At 37.7% G+C, this 15,769-nt stretch overlaps 1 protein-coding gene across 8 annotated transcripts in view; it reads left to right on the top strand.

Moving 5' to 3' along the window:
• Nucleotides 1-9,331: 9,331 nt before the first annotated feature.
• Nucleotides 9,332-15,769, top strand: part of SHANK2 (SH3 and multiple ankyrin repeat domains 2) — a 362,604-nt gene continuing 356,166 nt past the window's right edge. For all 8 annotated transcript variants that reach the window (XM_026850798.1, XM_026850802.1, XM_026850804.1 and 5 more), the window contains exon 1: nucleotides 9,332-9,516. The gene's annotated coding sequence lies outside the window, so the exon portion shown is untranslated. The remainder of the gene's footprint in view (nucleotides 9,517-15,769) is intronic.

Raw genomic sequence — 15,769 nt, 5'->3', positions numbered from 1 at the left:
AACGCCCAACACTGACATGACTTACGCAATTTGTGACAAGCCAAGTAAAGACATTGATCTCAACCAGCATGATGTAAAATGATCCCATGCCCAAGCCAGGATCATTTCCTTCTTTAGCTGGGGTTTCTTAGGTGACCAAGTGCATTCCTAAAGGGAAAGAAACCAGTCTGCTCCATCTCTTGTCCATTCTAGTATAGCAAATACGTGTAACAATGATTTTTTTTTTTTAGAGCAATAAAAACTGTATGAGATTGCAAGAGGTTTATGTATGTTTTATAACAGGAGCAACCATCAGAGTAAAACTACACTAGTTTCCTCTTTCATGCTTCCTTTTCTGCTTTCAGACCATATTCCCTGTGAAGTCAAGCAGGAGGTTCTTCAGTTTTGGCAAACATCTCAGTGAAAAAAATTACCAGTACAGTTACGTATTTATACAATGGCATTAAGCAGATCATAACTTCTATAAATCAAACGATATTGCCAAACAGCAGGGTATGTATATTAATGCAGTATGTTTCCCATTCATATTCCCTGATGAAGCAGGAAACTCAGGGCACAATATTTTTGATGTAATTCTCCGAAGTCAAAGGCTGGAGTTTCCCAGGTCTAACTCCACTGGGTGTGTTTCACCACTGCATCGCTCCATCTTATTTCCAGGACAATGGGGTTTACAGCAATGTAAAATTATGTCCTGAAAATGCTAAGTGACATGCCCATAAATGGTACAAAATGCTTTAAATGGAGTTATGCTAGTTATGCATCATTGCCATTATGTATGAGTGATGGAAAAGCAAAAAGTTTAATCCCCCTGAATGTGTTGGTTGTGTGTGGTTTTGGTTTTTATTACAAATATTGCTAGGGAGAACTGATATATTTTTTTAAAAAAAATAGTAAAATGATGTGCAAAATAATGGGTCCTGCCTCTCCTTTATGGATGTTTTTTCTGTAAGTAGATGTTGGATCAAAATGGACCCCTCAGAATATTCAGTATGTTGCTATTACTTGTACACATACTTTGACAGTAGGTAATTTGCCAGTTCCCAATACTTCTGGAAGGGTTTTGGTGCCTAGAAATCTTCTTCCAGCTGACATTGCTCTGTTTCCTGAAGCACAGATTGATTCCTGTCCTCCCTGAAGTTTGGGTCAATTTATTGCCTTTGAAAGGAATAAGAAAAAAATAGCCATCTTGAATTAGGGAAGAGTCAGAAGTGAAGGAATGTGTGATCGTGTAAAATGTATACTAGTTAAGAGCAAGATGCCTTCTGACTCGGGGGGGGGCGGGGGGGGGGCGGGATAACAGCAATATTTGGTAAAATGGGCAGACAAAAACCCGCGAAGAATTGGCTGCGCCATTGACTCAAAGGATTTATATTATGTAAATCAATTCCCATGGGAGGCTATAAATGTTACCTTGCTCTAAATTAGCTGAGGATGACAACGCCCTCTAAATTAGGTGAGAATCAGTTTGTCCTCAGACAGCCTTCTGACTGAAGGAATGTATTTCCTATCGTTACAGTAATCTGCTACAGAAAATTAAAAACTAAACTTGAGGTCTTTATACCTGAAACAAACACTGTAATCATTTACCTTGTCTCTAACATCCTAGTAGTTAACATTTAGTTGGAATAATAATTAGCATTTAAGTACTAATTAATATTAGCATTTTCCATCAGAGATTTAAAATGAAAAATCTGGACCTAAAAATATCATAATGGAAAAATGTTTTTATGAAGGAAGGGTGTTTTTCATCAAAAGAAAAATACAATTTCCACCATTTTTAACTAAGGAAAAGCCATCTTTTTCCACTCAAAATAGTTTTCACCAGTTTAGTTAGAAAAATGCATGCTGAAAAAAATTCTTAATGTGCTTATTATAATTTTACTTTCAACATCTGAAAACAATTTAAAAGCAAGATCCCAGTCCACTTGGTTATTTTAGACACAGTTTAGATTTCCTCTCTGTTGAGCAGAGCATTTAAAGACATGTTTCTCTTCAAGAATTTGCTTAAATTGTTATTAGGTATATGCATAAATGCTTTGCTGAATAAATTGCTGCAGCAGGTTCTAAATGAACTAAGAATCAAGCTGACAAAGGGATGCTTTGGGTAAATGGTAAATTTTAGAGAAGTTGAGATCCCCACTGCGGTGAGCACCATGCATCCATCTTAGTCATGGGACCTAAATTATAATCTCAATTTTTCTCATCTGGAAATTGTAATGCAGGAGGCGGCAGCAATTTGCTCACGGTTTATGCAGTGAGATGGGATTTTCAGACCACAGCCAAACGCGCATAAGCTGGGCTTTTCAGTAACAATGTCTACTCCATTCTCATAAGGGGAATATTTTCTTTTTGATTCGAGATTTCCATCTGATATTAATGAGCACTTTGTATGGGCCTGGAGGAAGGAGCACGAGCCAAGACAGTCTGGTTTTGCAAAGTGGTTACTCCATAACAAAACTTCCTATATTTCTGAATTAATGGGCCAGACACCCTCCCACTGACTTCAGTGATAAACCCAGCCCATTATCCCTAACTGTTACTGGCTGCACATGTTCTTACTTGACTGTTATATGGCTGAAATACACTGGTGAGCACGATTATATGGAGTGTGTGCACAGAGGACCATGACAGAGACCAGTGTGGCTCATTATGACTGACTGAGGGTGAAAATGAAAAAGTCTTGCTGTGTAATGGGCTGTTCTAATTGAGATCTTGTTTAAAATAGATGTCAAAAAGGACAAATTCTTCAAATTACCTTGCCAAAGCCATGGGGTTTTTGTGGGATATTTTGTATTTTTTTTTTTAATTTAACTTCAGCTGAGACTTTGAATGAATGAGTCATTTTCTATAATTGATGAGTAATCCTGAGAAGGCAGGGAAATACTCTATGAATGTGTTCCAAAAACATTTAGAGCTTTCAAATTTCCATAATATTAAACTGAAGCATTGCAAAGGGAAACTGCTAAAGCATAATGTTTTTCTGCAAGTCAGTGCTGAATTCTGTGAAAAACTCAGACGTTGCAGTAGTTGACTGTGATCATCATTTTCTGTGACAAAACTTGAGTATAAAAGAAATGCATGAAAAAATAGCATGCCCATTTTTTGTATACTAATTTCAAGGATTTGAATGATAATTTGAATATGTGTAGTTCTGAATTGGTGTTCTGTTGTTTTGATAATTTCAGGTTCATTTTACAGTGGCCAATTCATAGGTGGAAAATACTTTTTTTTTTTTTCTGATAACTCATCACTCTTCAAAACATTCTCTCCTTTTATGGGCATTTTCTGGTAGAGTCCAGGACTCCAGGAACTATCCCTAATTCTTTTTTATCAAGCAATAATGAAGTGTGGTACAGAAAATGTGGTCACTGACAGTCTGCCTTGCTATCTTCTACCAGACAAGACTTAGAGGCACATCGTCTACTGAAACGGGTTGTGAGCCATGATTTTGAAGTTCTTCACATTTTTTGGTTATTTAGTTTTCTAAGCTTTATAACAATCAGCAAGGTTGTTTAAACATCCTGGATTATGGTGGAAGAGTATACATCCAAGAAATATCTAAGTATATCCAACTATCCAAGTGTATCCAAATGTCTGTCTGTCATCATTAAAAATGTTTTGAGAAAGTTAGGACCAAACAGCTGTTTATTGGGGTTTTTTTATAAAGTTGTTATTGTAGTAAATCACTCTTTAGAACTGTAAAATAAACATTAAGAGGTCAGTTCATTTGTATTTTGTCCTCCTGTAAATATTCTTATACAGCTCCATTACTTCACATTATTATGGAATGGGAGCTATAGCCGTCTCCCTTGTAACCTTAGTTTTACTATTGTCTGTCCTTCCAGCCTCCTTTATGGCTTTTTTTTCCCCCTGAAAACAAGTACGTAGTGTTGGCATTTTGCATTTTTGCAAAAATTTCATTTTTGTTTACAACTGTACAAAGGTGAAGTACTTTATGAGTTTGAATTTCATTTTTGATGAGATGAACAATACCATTTTACTGAAATCTGGCAAAACTTTCAGGGACTTTACAGGAACCAATATACTATCCAATGCATGTGTGTATAGAAATCCAAGACTGCCTGAATTGATCACCCACTGGGCTGTGATTCAGATAACAGCTTGGACTGGGAAATATGGATAGGGGAAAAGAAAAGAGCTGTAAGATCTGAGAAATCTAGCAGAAGATAATCTGTTCCCTGTTTTGGAAATGTTACTTTTAACAAGTCCTACAGAAACTCTGATTTCTTTCAGACTTCTGCCTTCTCTTTATCAAAATCCAGCTCTTTCTATAAACAGTGAATGGATTTAGGACCTAGTGTTGCATTCAAAACTGTTGCTATGAATCATTATACTCAAAAGCACTAGAACTTTGTGCTGGCTCCAAGGATTCACATATAACACCCTGCAGAATAAACTGCAACCAGAGGTATCCTAGGAAGAGCCTTTGGAGGATGTCTCAGTAAATAGTGGAATCAATTTTTTAAATATATGTGGTTAGCATCCTTGTTATTGTTTTACAGTGTATGGACTTTAACTTTAAAGTGAAAAAGAGAAATATTCTATATAGAGAACAAAAACACTGGGTGCATGGAGAAGTCACTGAACTTTATACAAATCCACACTACAGCCAGTTGCAGCATCAAGCTGTTGTTCTCTATGACCGATGCCTTCCACTTATGTTACACTTGGAGAATTATTTGTCACGTTCACAGCCAGACGCTGGAGCCTGTGATGTCTGGGTTTCCATTTCATGGCTCTGAAACCCAGCTGACAGGACCAGAAGGAGCAGAAGCAGCATGCTGTACAGGGCCTGAGAATTTCTACTTGAACATTGCTCGTTTCCAGGTAAAACTCTCCTGTAAATAATAAATAACATATTTCATTCCACTTCAGTATTTCCACTGTCCAATCTATAGAAATCATCGACAAAGTTGGCCTTGTTTTTTTCAGATTTCTCATTTTAATCCATTTTAGATGGTCAGATCAGCCTAAGTGTCACAGATAAGAAAGTTATTAACAGTTTCTTGTTTTGCCTTCTTGAATTCCTAAATCTGTTATTTTCTCACTATCTGCAACTTGGGTTTTGTTTTTCAGCTTCATTGTCTTGGGTGTTTTTCTGGAAACATGAGCCAAGCTGAAACTGTGTAGCTGTTGCACACACTCCCAGATTTTTTCAGTGTAGACCTCTGGTTCTCTTCTGACACATCCGTATTATCTGCCAATATTTATATGACTGTTCATGTTATGTGTGAATGTATTTGCAGGAAATACATAAACTGCCAGTGAAATGGTAACTTTTTTTTCCCCAGTTTTTCATACATAGAGATTCATTTCAACACCGAGTGATTTTTCTCTTTTTTTTCTTATGTTACCTTGGAAAAAATGTTATTACACCTTCAGTTGTCTTAAAGTGTCACTGGAGTCAAGAGCTGAAAGAGGTTGTCAGGGTGACTCCAGGAGATGGTAAGTGACATTTTAAAGTTGGCACATGTGGGACCTCAATTTCAGAGAGTAGTGAACTTTGTGAACAGCTGCAACTTTGCTCTTTTTAACTGCCTTTTACTTGCTTGAATAACTGTACTTTCTATGAAACTAAGTAAAGCAATGTTGAAGGAAATTAGATATAATGACTATAAAAATAAGTGGAGGATAAAGAGGACATACATGACTTTAGTGTAACTTATCTTTTGACATGCTGATCTGTTATTTTTCACTGATGTAAAGGTTAAATCCATTAACTGGTGGTCTTCCAGTGAGGACAGAGAGCTGACAAGGCATGAAGGGCTTGGGCCAGCAAATCCACAACGTACTTGATCTTTAAATGTATGGCTTTTATTGTCAGCAGCGAAAATGACTTGACTTTCATATGTTCCCTCTACGTGTGAGGAAATGAACATAAATTAATAGCTACAGTAATTTCCTCTGGGTAAATCTATCTAAACGATCTTAAATATTAGAATGCTGAAAGGCTAATGGCTTGAATATCTGACATGATGAACATCTACAGCTGTTTGTGAAGCCAAAGGGAGGTCTGGGTGCTCACCATCTTTGAAAATCAGGTCACAACACCAGCAATGTCTTTATACAGAGAATCCCCTTGATTTCAGTAAAATTCACAGAAACTTGCAGCAGGATAACAGCCTGATGTACCAGTGCTATATCTGAGTTTCTGAAAACTGCACTGGTTGGAATTGATGGCCTTGTTTGCCTTCTGAGAGATGTTAGACTATGGCTGGAGTTTTTTTATCCCCAACTGTTGAATTCATCAGTGTTTTGAATTTATTTTTAAGAGTGAAACAGTATGTAAACCGGAAGAGTAAATCGTAGGAAATGAAGAGCTGATTTGGGTTTTTAAATTCACATGTATGAACTCCCCTTGCTAGAGTTACCATTCAGTGAAAAAGAAACAAAAATGTTCATGTCAAAGTGATTATAATCTTTCTATGTCACAAGGTGTTTGTAAATCTGTTACACAGGATGGCTGTGTTTTTATTTTGTATTGATTGTATTCTTTTTGTCTGCAAGAAAAATGATTTCTTGTTAGTATTGCCACATTATTGAATAATCTTACCAGAATATGCATTTAAAGGAAAAAAATATAAAGACTTTAAGATTTGCCTACGCTGTATTTGTTCATTAGGACTCTGTGCTTGTGTGTTGTAACGGTCCAGAGCTGTCTCAAAATACAGCTCTTGTGTATTTTCTCAGCTTTTCATAGGTTAACTGTACCAATGATTCACTCAGGATACAGTCAGATAATCAAAGTGAGCAAGTTAGCACATTTTAGGATGGTAATGGTTATGTACATGCATTCCAGTCTTTCCTAACAACAAATAAAATAGATTAGCCATAAAGACCCAATTAGCTTATTTGAATATCTATTTAAATTTGAGCTTACCTGCCTCCTCAGCTGAGTTGTGAAACCACAATGCAAATTCCTCCACCATTGCAACAAGAAGTAAACCAGGTTCATTTGAACTATTAACTCTTGTAATCAGCAGACAGCACTCTTGCTCAGTGAATTGCTACCAGCTACTGTGGTCTGTGTTGTCAATTCAAAGGAGCCAGCAAAGCAAGGAAAAAAAAATCGTGAGGAAAAAACCAATGCATGTTTCCTCTCCTTTCTGTTTGCCCTGGGTCTCTGTAACGTGGCAGCCATCAGACTGTATTCACATATATTTCAGTTTTTAAAATTAATTTTACAGTTTGCAAGAGGCTGAGAAGCAATAAAATCTAAGCTTACCTAACAACTGGTAGCATTAACTACAGTTGAAAAACTTCAGACTAATATAAAAGGGAATATAATTTGGATTTAGCAAGAAATAGGATTAATGAATTCTCCATCCACTGTGACTAACTCATGCCTTTGGGAAAGTTTCGTTATTTTTACCTTAACAGATCCACATGGAAAATGAACATTCATGGGAATGCATTGAAGGTATTTATGAACCTTGAAAATTCTGTGTAAATAAAAATAAGTAGTTAGTGATTGGCAAAGACATTTATATGTTAACCTAAAGAAAATAATTTATCTGCTTTTCTTTATAAAAGGTTGCTTAGTTCTCCCTGAGGTGCTGGTTACTGAATGCTGAATAAAAGAGAGTAGTGCTTTGCTTTGTTTAAGAATTGGAGAATATATACCTGCATAATAAAATACTGCTTTACCAGGGAGCATCTCTTCCCCTTGCTGGGCAACCACCTCATTTGGCTGAAACAAGCTGGATAAAGATAGAGTGCACATTTAGCTTGACAGCAGAAAGCCTTCCCGGTTTTGATGAACTCCATCTTTTAACAGCAAACTTCAATAAACTCTTATTTTTAATGACATGGGGTCTATGTAATCCCTAGTTTGAATAATTAAACTTTCAAGCAAGCACCAACCTTAGTAAATGGATATTTATGGCTCTAAGTGGCTAAATGTGGATATTCCTGATCCTGAGGAGTAAGTTTTGAGACAGAAAACCATAACATGAAAAAATGTTAGTAAATATTCCTATTGGCATGAAAAGGAGAACATCTGCTAAAGTCATGAGTGGTTTGTTGCCTGAGTTAGCAGCAGGACAGCCTACAGCTGATTAGCTATGGCTTGATGAGAGGAGTGCAGTTGATACAAATGTTTGTAATTTGAAGGTGCTTGAAATCACTCGAAAAGCATTAAAAACATGATACTTCACTTTTCTTTTTAATTCTTTCCTTGGTATCTTCTGAAACTGCTGTGATGACTGCTTAACTACTAGTACATATCCAAACTGAAATATATGTGCGTGAAATGTCCTGATCTGATCTTTTCTTCAGTAAAGTACTTAAATAAGTATTTGTCCATTCCTACCCAGAAAAGCACATGCAAAATACTGAGCACATCTTCCAAAATCAAGTTTAAACATATATTTAGGGTTTCCCACATATGCTAAGGCAACACAGAGATTAGCCAGAATATACAATTTGCATTCTTTTAAGCCTGTGTTGTGGGTCTGGTCTTGGGAGCTGTAATGCCAGTCTGAACTTTGGACCACAGGCCCCGCACAGTTCTTGCCAGCTTTTTTTCTAAGCTCAATTTGTGCCTGGATATCTCCGATTTAAAATGGATCTGTCAATTCAAACTCCTTTGAATCTCAAATATCCTACAGTTTGGCTTGGTGTAAGGGTGAAGCAATTATGGTTGCCAACATAATTAACCTTGGATGTCTCTTATGTTAATTCTTAAAGATGGACATGCTAACGCATGGAAATGGGAATAACCTCTTGTATGTGTTTCACTGTTTTTCCTGGTTCCCCACAGTTTAATCTGGAGTAGGAGTTTTTCCTGTGAGAACTTCTGTGATAAATTGACTATTGACAAGGAAGAAATGTTTTACAACAGGGGCGGTGAAGCACTGGCACAGGTTGCCCAGAGAGGTGGCAGATGCCCCATCCCTGGAAACATTCAAGGCCAGGTTGGACGGGGCTCTGAGCAACCTGATCTGTTGAAGATGTCCCTGCTCACTGCAGGGGGGTTGGACTAGATGAGTTTTAAAGGTCCCTTCCCATCCAAACCATTCTATGATTCTGTGAGTTCAGTTGTTCCTGTGATGTCTGTATGAAAGATTTCTCTCCTCTCTGAAAAGAAATCAAGTTTGGGCAATCTGTAATGTCAATATACAGATATGGGTAGTAAATACTCATACAGGAGTTTAAGTGTTTGGCCACTGGTATTATTTTAGGGCGACATATGTTATCATCCCAAACAGCATGTCCCCTGACACTGCCCATCTGAACATTTCTCGGAGGGGGAGAGGACCTTCTGTTACTATGGGGTGACATGACAAGCGTGCGGGCTGGGATGATGACTCAACCCACGACTAAAGGACCCTTCCTGGCTTTGCTGAAATTGCGTGGGGATCTACCTGGATCTATCTAGCTGGAGGACAGGAGCTTTCTCAGACTGAACCCTTTCCCTCTCTGCCTCCAGGATCCTGGCCTTAACAGGCCATGAAGATTCAATTGCCTGGTATTCTACAAATGAGCCTATCAAAGGTAATTCTATACTGGCTAGAGAGTAAAAAGAAAGTTTGTTATCCCTGCATTCTTCAGTTTTGCCAGTGAATAAGGGTAGGCTTTTTCACTCTGATATCGTAATTTATATTTTGTGTAAGATGCTTCATTTTGGCATAGTTCTTGTGAGAGATGCTAAATTCTTCTGAGAGAAATATATATTTTTTAAAATGATACCTATTTTTATACAGAGATAAAATCAATTCAAATGGCACATGTATTTGAACAAGGTAACACTTGCTTTTTCCTAGAATTTGTGACTGACACCCACGTCTGAATCTTCTTGTCTGCACTTAGGCAGCTTTATTCTTAGCAGAGAGTATGGTAAATGATCTACTTCTCTGATTAGTTCTGAAAGTGTACGGATGACTTCTGATTTTCAGTTTTATTACTACCTAGATATGGTAAGGAACAGTGGTAAGTCTTACCTTATCTGTACTACATTTGCCAGTGGGTAATGGATCTGCTGTGCACAAAGCCAAACAGCACTGGAAGAAGATATGCAGAAGAGGCCACCAACCCATCCAGTCTATAAAAAAAGGACTGATAACGTACAGTCTACTGAACATAATAGTGTGTCTTCATTTCTTTATTCTAGAGTATTCTGGTGGTTCCAATTAAAAAAAAAAAAGTAAAAGTAGCAAATACCCATATATAGATGGCAATTACAGAAAGCATGGACAGACTTCACACAAAAGTTAAGAGACTGAAATTATTTATATTAAAAAATAGATGTGTATACAAAATAACAAATGCTATAAAACAGCATAGCTGGTCACAAGAGTTGTGGAATGTTCAGAAAAACCTAGAGGTATTATCTCTGAATTCCAGTTTTTCTTTGTTGTGTTCTATTTTATTATTCTTGCTTATTTGAATTAGTTCAAACAGTAAATCTGATTGATTAAAGGCTTTCAGTGAACAAGGGCTCAATGTGAAGCAGAGGCGCACAAGTACAAAGTCTGCTCACACCCAAGAATAGAAATGAGGAGATTCTTTCTTTAAAAACAACATTAGTAGCTGGAAGAAGCTGTGGTGATGCGGAGGGATGGCTGGGCTGTGGTGCAGCTGCTCTGACGTGCGCCAGCGCATGAGCACGGCTCTAGGGAGGAGGAGGAGGGACACCACCTGTACCTCAGCTCTGGACTAAAACACAACCTTCCTGCAGGGCTTCAGAGCAGATTAAGCAAGATGTTTTGATGCTAATCTGTAAAAATATTTGGGCTAGTCTACGCACATCATGAAGCCAATTCTATTGCTTGTTGTCTCTGGTAAATGAGTGCCAGTGGAGTGATACAACCAACCAATGTGTTAACTGTAGAGGTACTAGTGGAAGGTGTGATCTGGAAGGACACGATTACGTATAATGCTCACGACAGGCCAAGTACAGCCAAATTCTTAAAATAAACTACGGTATAACTGTGTCATTAAGCATGTAACCTGAGGAGGAAATAAATTGACCACTGAAATCGGAGAATGCATATTACAAATCACAAAATTTATCAAAAGAAAAAAGAAAGACAATCTAACTTTCAATACAGGAAAATTGGATGATTTATTGTTTAATGTTTGCTACATAATAATTTTTGCTTGTATATACTAGTTTATAGAAGAATTATTTTCTTCAACATGAACAAGGTAAGGAGAGGAAGTTAGGGAAGACTTTTTTTCCTCTTTTTTTTTTTTTTTTTTAATAGCAAGAAGCTTGCAACAAATGACTTCATGGTGATTTACCTATAATGGAAAAGGAACAGATTTATTTCCTTATCAGTCATTAATTTTAAAAAGTATTTTATCTTGGATTGTGAGGAACCTAATAAAAAAATGACACAAAGTAATTATATTTAAAGGGCTTATTATTTTAAAGAGCAAAATAATCTTACATCAGGAGATATTTAATGTATTTTATATTTCTTCCAGATCTGTGTCTAACTGGTGCTTTTAATGACTTTTATTATTCTTGAAGGAATCCTTAAAGAACTGCTAGAGAAATCTATTCACAGTCACAGAAAAAAAAAAAAAGCGCGCATTAATTTAACTTTGTATTGGTTTAATCTTAATAAACTGGCTTATTAAGGCCAGCTGATAAACTATTTCTGAATGGAAGGGGGAAAATACTGAAAAAAGTATGGAAGCAAAGTATGAAAACGGGATAAAGATATCAAAACATCACACCCAAAAGGAGCTTAGGAAGTCAGACTTTGAGAGTATTGAACAGAGCATAGAAAAGGATCAGATTCAGTGGTGAGGATCTTATGGGCAGGACCATTTAAGAGAGCAAGGGGTTTGAGATCTTATCTGCAAGTAAATACATTCTTCAGAATTATTTAAAATATTAAAATTGGCTAGGAAAGTGCTTTTTATGAGTTTTAGCAAATGTGAAAAAAAAAAAATCTAAATAAAATTCCTAGCTAACTTATAGAATTTCATATTTTTGGAAGCATAAAAATGCCAAGGAATAAGGAATATGTAGGGTATTTCTAACAAAATATTTCACTTTTTGTCTCTTGTACAAGAAATCTGCATTTGGAGTCTGCCACATTATTGCTTTAGTTCTACCCTGATTTCTGTAATTCAGCTACATGCAGGTTCCATTTGACAGCAGGTTTAAAAATCTTGTAATAAATCTAATGCTGACTTGCATTCAAAATTACCAGAATGCACTGAAATCAGGTCATTAATCTAAAACAATGAAAGGTTAAAAAGTCCTTGAAATTTCCTTTGCTGCAAATAAGAAACATTGGGTTTCATCCCACCTAACACTCTCAGCCTACAAAGTGTTAGTTCTCCAGTCTAATGTAATAGTCAAACATGTCCATGAAAGAAAGTTCCTCCAAGTTGCAAAGTTTTGTCATGTCTGTGAAATATAGAGAATTTCTTTTGCTGTACTCACTTTCTATGCTTTTGGAAAAATAAAATGTTACAGACAGTTTCCTAATATCACATCCCAACTTACAACATTTTTCAGGCAACTGGTTATAGTTGGGCGTAGCTTCTTTGTCCCAGTTTTCTTAGCTCTTACTCAGCTGAAGCTCCTGAAGGTCATTGTAATTTATTTTTTTTTAAGGAACCTGAAGATCTAGAAACTGCAAGTGTATTTAATTATAGGTAAAGCTTTGGTAGGGCTTAACTCACCAAGGTAAAGTTCTAGACATCACAGTTAAAAAACCTGGGGGACTTACAAATTTGTTTGTGCTTTCCTGTTGTCTCTATCAGTATTTATGAAATACTTGAAGGATGCCAAATTTATTTTGCATTTTAGGCTGGACAAAGCAATATATACAAATCAATTTGATTGTACTTTGAGACTTTTAATTTGACATTTGATGAAGATAGGTGTTAATTAGCAGTAAAAATATGGATGCAGAATTATGCACTTCATGCAGAGCAACTGTCAGCTATTGCTGCTGACATAAGTAATTTTCATTTGCACTTTTGGTACGCTGGTCATTGGATTCAATATTGACTTTTGAATTACAGCATAAAGAGGAAGGAAATACTTTTCACTAGTTTTTTTTGCAGCTGCTGCTGTTCATTCTTTGCAAGTTTTTAATTGTAAAAGATGCAGTAGATGGAGTTTTTCTTCTTAGCACTGCTGTCCTATTTTCCCATGATATCCCCTGGGGATCTAACATGAGTTTAAGTAAGTCCATTTTTTCTCGACTGACAGAACAAATGTTCAGATGCTTTAAAATTTAAAGAGCAAAATGTAGGGATGGGTAAATCAGTTTAGAAGAAGTAGGAAATTCCCATTCAAATAAAATAGCCTTCTTTTTGTTTGTTTGTTTGCTTGCTTCTGGGTTGGTTTTGTTTGCTTTTAATTTCCTATAACGATGTTACATTTTGAGAGCGAGGCATTCCCAACATCCTTCATTCTATCTAAAAGGAAGGACGTCCATGTATCCCCAAGGACTTGCAACCAGTAGGGAGAATTCCATGTGAACTTTGCCGGTGAATGCACCTATGTGCACAAGACCTTTTGCATGAAAATTATTTTCATGGCCCACAGTTTAATGTTCATTAATATTTATGAGGTAACATGGTTGCTCTGTGTTTATTAAAGAATATTCGCCTTTTCAAGGACGTTTCTTGTTTAAAAAGAGCCATTTGAGAGCTACCATAGTAAAACGTTTTGTAACTATACAGAGCAGTTCAGCAAGTCCAAGGGTGAGTTACTAAAGCTATTTATGTGTATTTTCTGATCTATTTATTTTGAAATGGCTTATGTAGAAAAAAATATAGTGAGTCATTAATGTCCAGTGTGGCATTGTGCCACTCCTTCAAGTGGTCTGAAATCCATATTCTTGTGTGGAGAAACTTGAGATTTACACTAAGTGGCATTATTAATTCAAAATTGGTGTCGTTTGGGGATAAAAAGAGGCAAAGATAACGGCATTTTTAGAGCAATATTTTACCGAGTACTGGTCCTAACTCTGTTGTGGCCATCAAGAACTCAAACTACGGTTCTCATGTCTCCAGATCCTTTCGGTGGCTTGGCAGTGATCCATCCCAGCTGGAAATGAGTGAGAGCTGTCGGCGATTCGGCCCGTGCCGTGCCCAGCTGGGATGCTCGGCGTTACCTGCCCCGGGGCTGCAGGTGCGTCGTGTCTGGGAGATGTGGAGAAATGGCAGCAGCTCCTCCCTGCATCTGTGCCCGTATCTCCATCCAGGCTTTCCCCACAGATTTGTGGTCCCTGCGCCCACCCCACGCTTGGATCCCCCTCACGGGCCGAGCCTCACACCTTCGGTTCCTCCAGGACGTCCCTGGCAGAAGTTCCAGCCTTCCCGGCCGGCTGCGATACGCGTCCCCACAGGCGGCGGCGTTGGCATTATAATTGATAATACTTCTAGTCTTCCCCACTTTCTTCCCAAGGTCTGTAGCTGTGTCTTCAGGTGTTTATGTTTGTTACGGTATGCTATGTTATTTTATTGGGACAGAATGCTATTTTAAAACTTGCTGTGTGTTGAGTGGATTAGATTTCCTGTGGACCTGTCTGAATCAGAGTTGTGATTGCCTAATTGCCTATGATTGTGATAAATGCGAATCAATAAACAACATCGTCCTTCTAGTCTCATGTTCCTCTTATAATACATTTGTATCACCCGGCACAGCATGGCCTTAATCTGCTTGTCATTGTGGAACAAATAATAGAGAATAGCACCTAGCCCTGTTATACCTGAGGGAGTACGTAGAGGAAGCAGAAGTGGCTGCCTGGAGGATGTTCTTTGGGCTCAGTAAAGTGCTGATGAGCACCCCATCTCCTGTCTGCAGTGGGAAACAGGGAGCAGTTGCACATCCACCACCTTAGATGTAACAGGAGGCAGCAAGAAAATAAAGTATGAATCCACCCTTTCTAGGTTTCTGTTCTGTTTAAAAGTTGCAGCTACAATTAGTGAACTAGAGCACCTGCTGTTAAATTTTTGGATCTGTTGCTGGATACCACCGTGGGAGTTTTCAGGCTTGGGTGTGGATGTGAGTGGAAACTAGCAGGTCCTCAGCACCTCTGAAATGTAGTGAGTTTCAAACAGACACGTATATGCATTTCATATCTCCGAGACACTGAAGTCCCAGCTGTCCTCCAGGATGTCATAGAACATTAACTTTGCCCATATCTTCTATATTAAAAATCCAAGGACTCCAGTTAGGCCAAATATGTTAATCCCCCAGAAATCAAATGAGCACAAACCATAAACAGAGTGAAGGGAAAGAGAAATGTTGTCAGTGCTCAGTTCCTTGCAGTGGCAGGAGGGGGTGAGCAGGTTAGCTGAATCCCAGTTAGGAGAAGCACTCCTGGTCATGTAGAAGGAGGCAAAATGGCCTCAAAAGGCCCTTGCTGAAATAGGGGCAATGCTTTGCTCACTCCCAAATTTGATGGTCCATATAAACTTACATATATTAGGTATAATCACCACCCAGGCATTTGCAATGATTTTCTGCAGCACCTCCAAACTACAGTGCAGCTTTGGTATCCTTCTCTAGCCACAATTGGTCTGATGGTTTGGAAAAATTAAGCTGAAAAAGATCGCAGCTGAATTTAGGTAGCCAGGCTTGAAGACTGGCCAAATGCGGTATTATTCCTGCACACCTTGCTGTAAACTAGAATTAAAAGCCCATGAAGATATGGCTGAGAGTCAGGGCCATCAGACAAATTCTTTGCACTGATTCTCTCTAGGTCTTTTGGTAGCCCTTGTTTTATCCCACAGCACTCATTCTTTCCACTGCTGTTATGTCCAGAAA

The sequence above is a fragment of the Athene cunicularia genome (assembly GCF_003259725.1).
Source record: "Athene cunicularia isolate RWA chromosome 5 unlocalized genomic scaffold, athCun1 chr5_part3, whole genome shotgun sequence".
Taxonomy (NCBI): domain Eukaryota; kingdom Metazoa; phylum Chordata; class Aves; order Strigiformes; family Strigidae; genus Athene; species Athene cunicularia.
The sequence above is the reverse complement of the archived record's forward strand: the minus strand, read 5'-3'. Positions and strand labels throughout refer to the sequence as shown.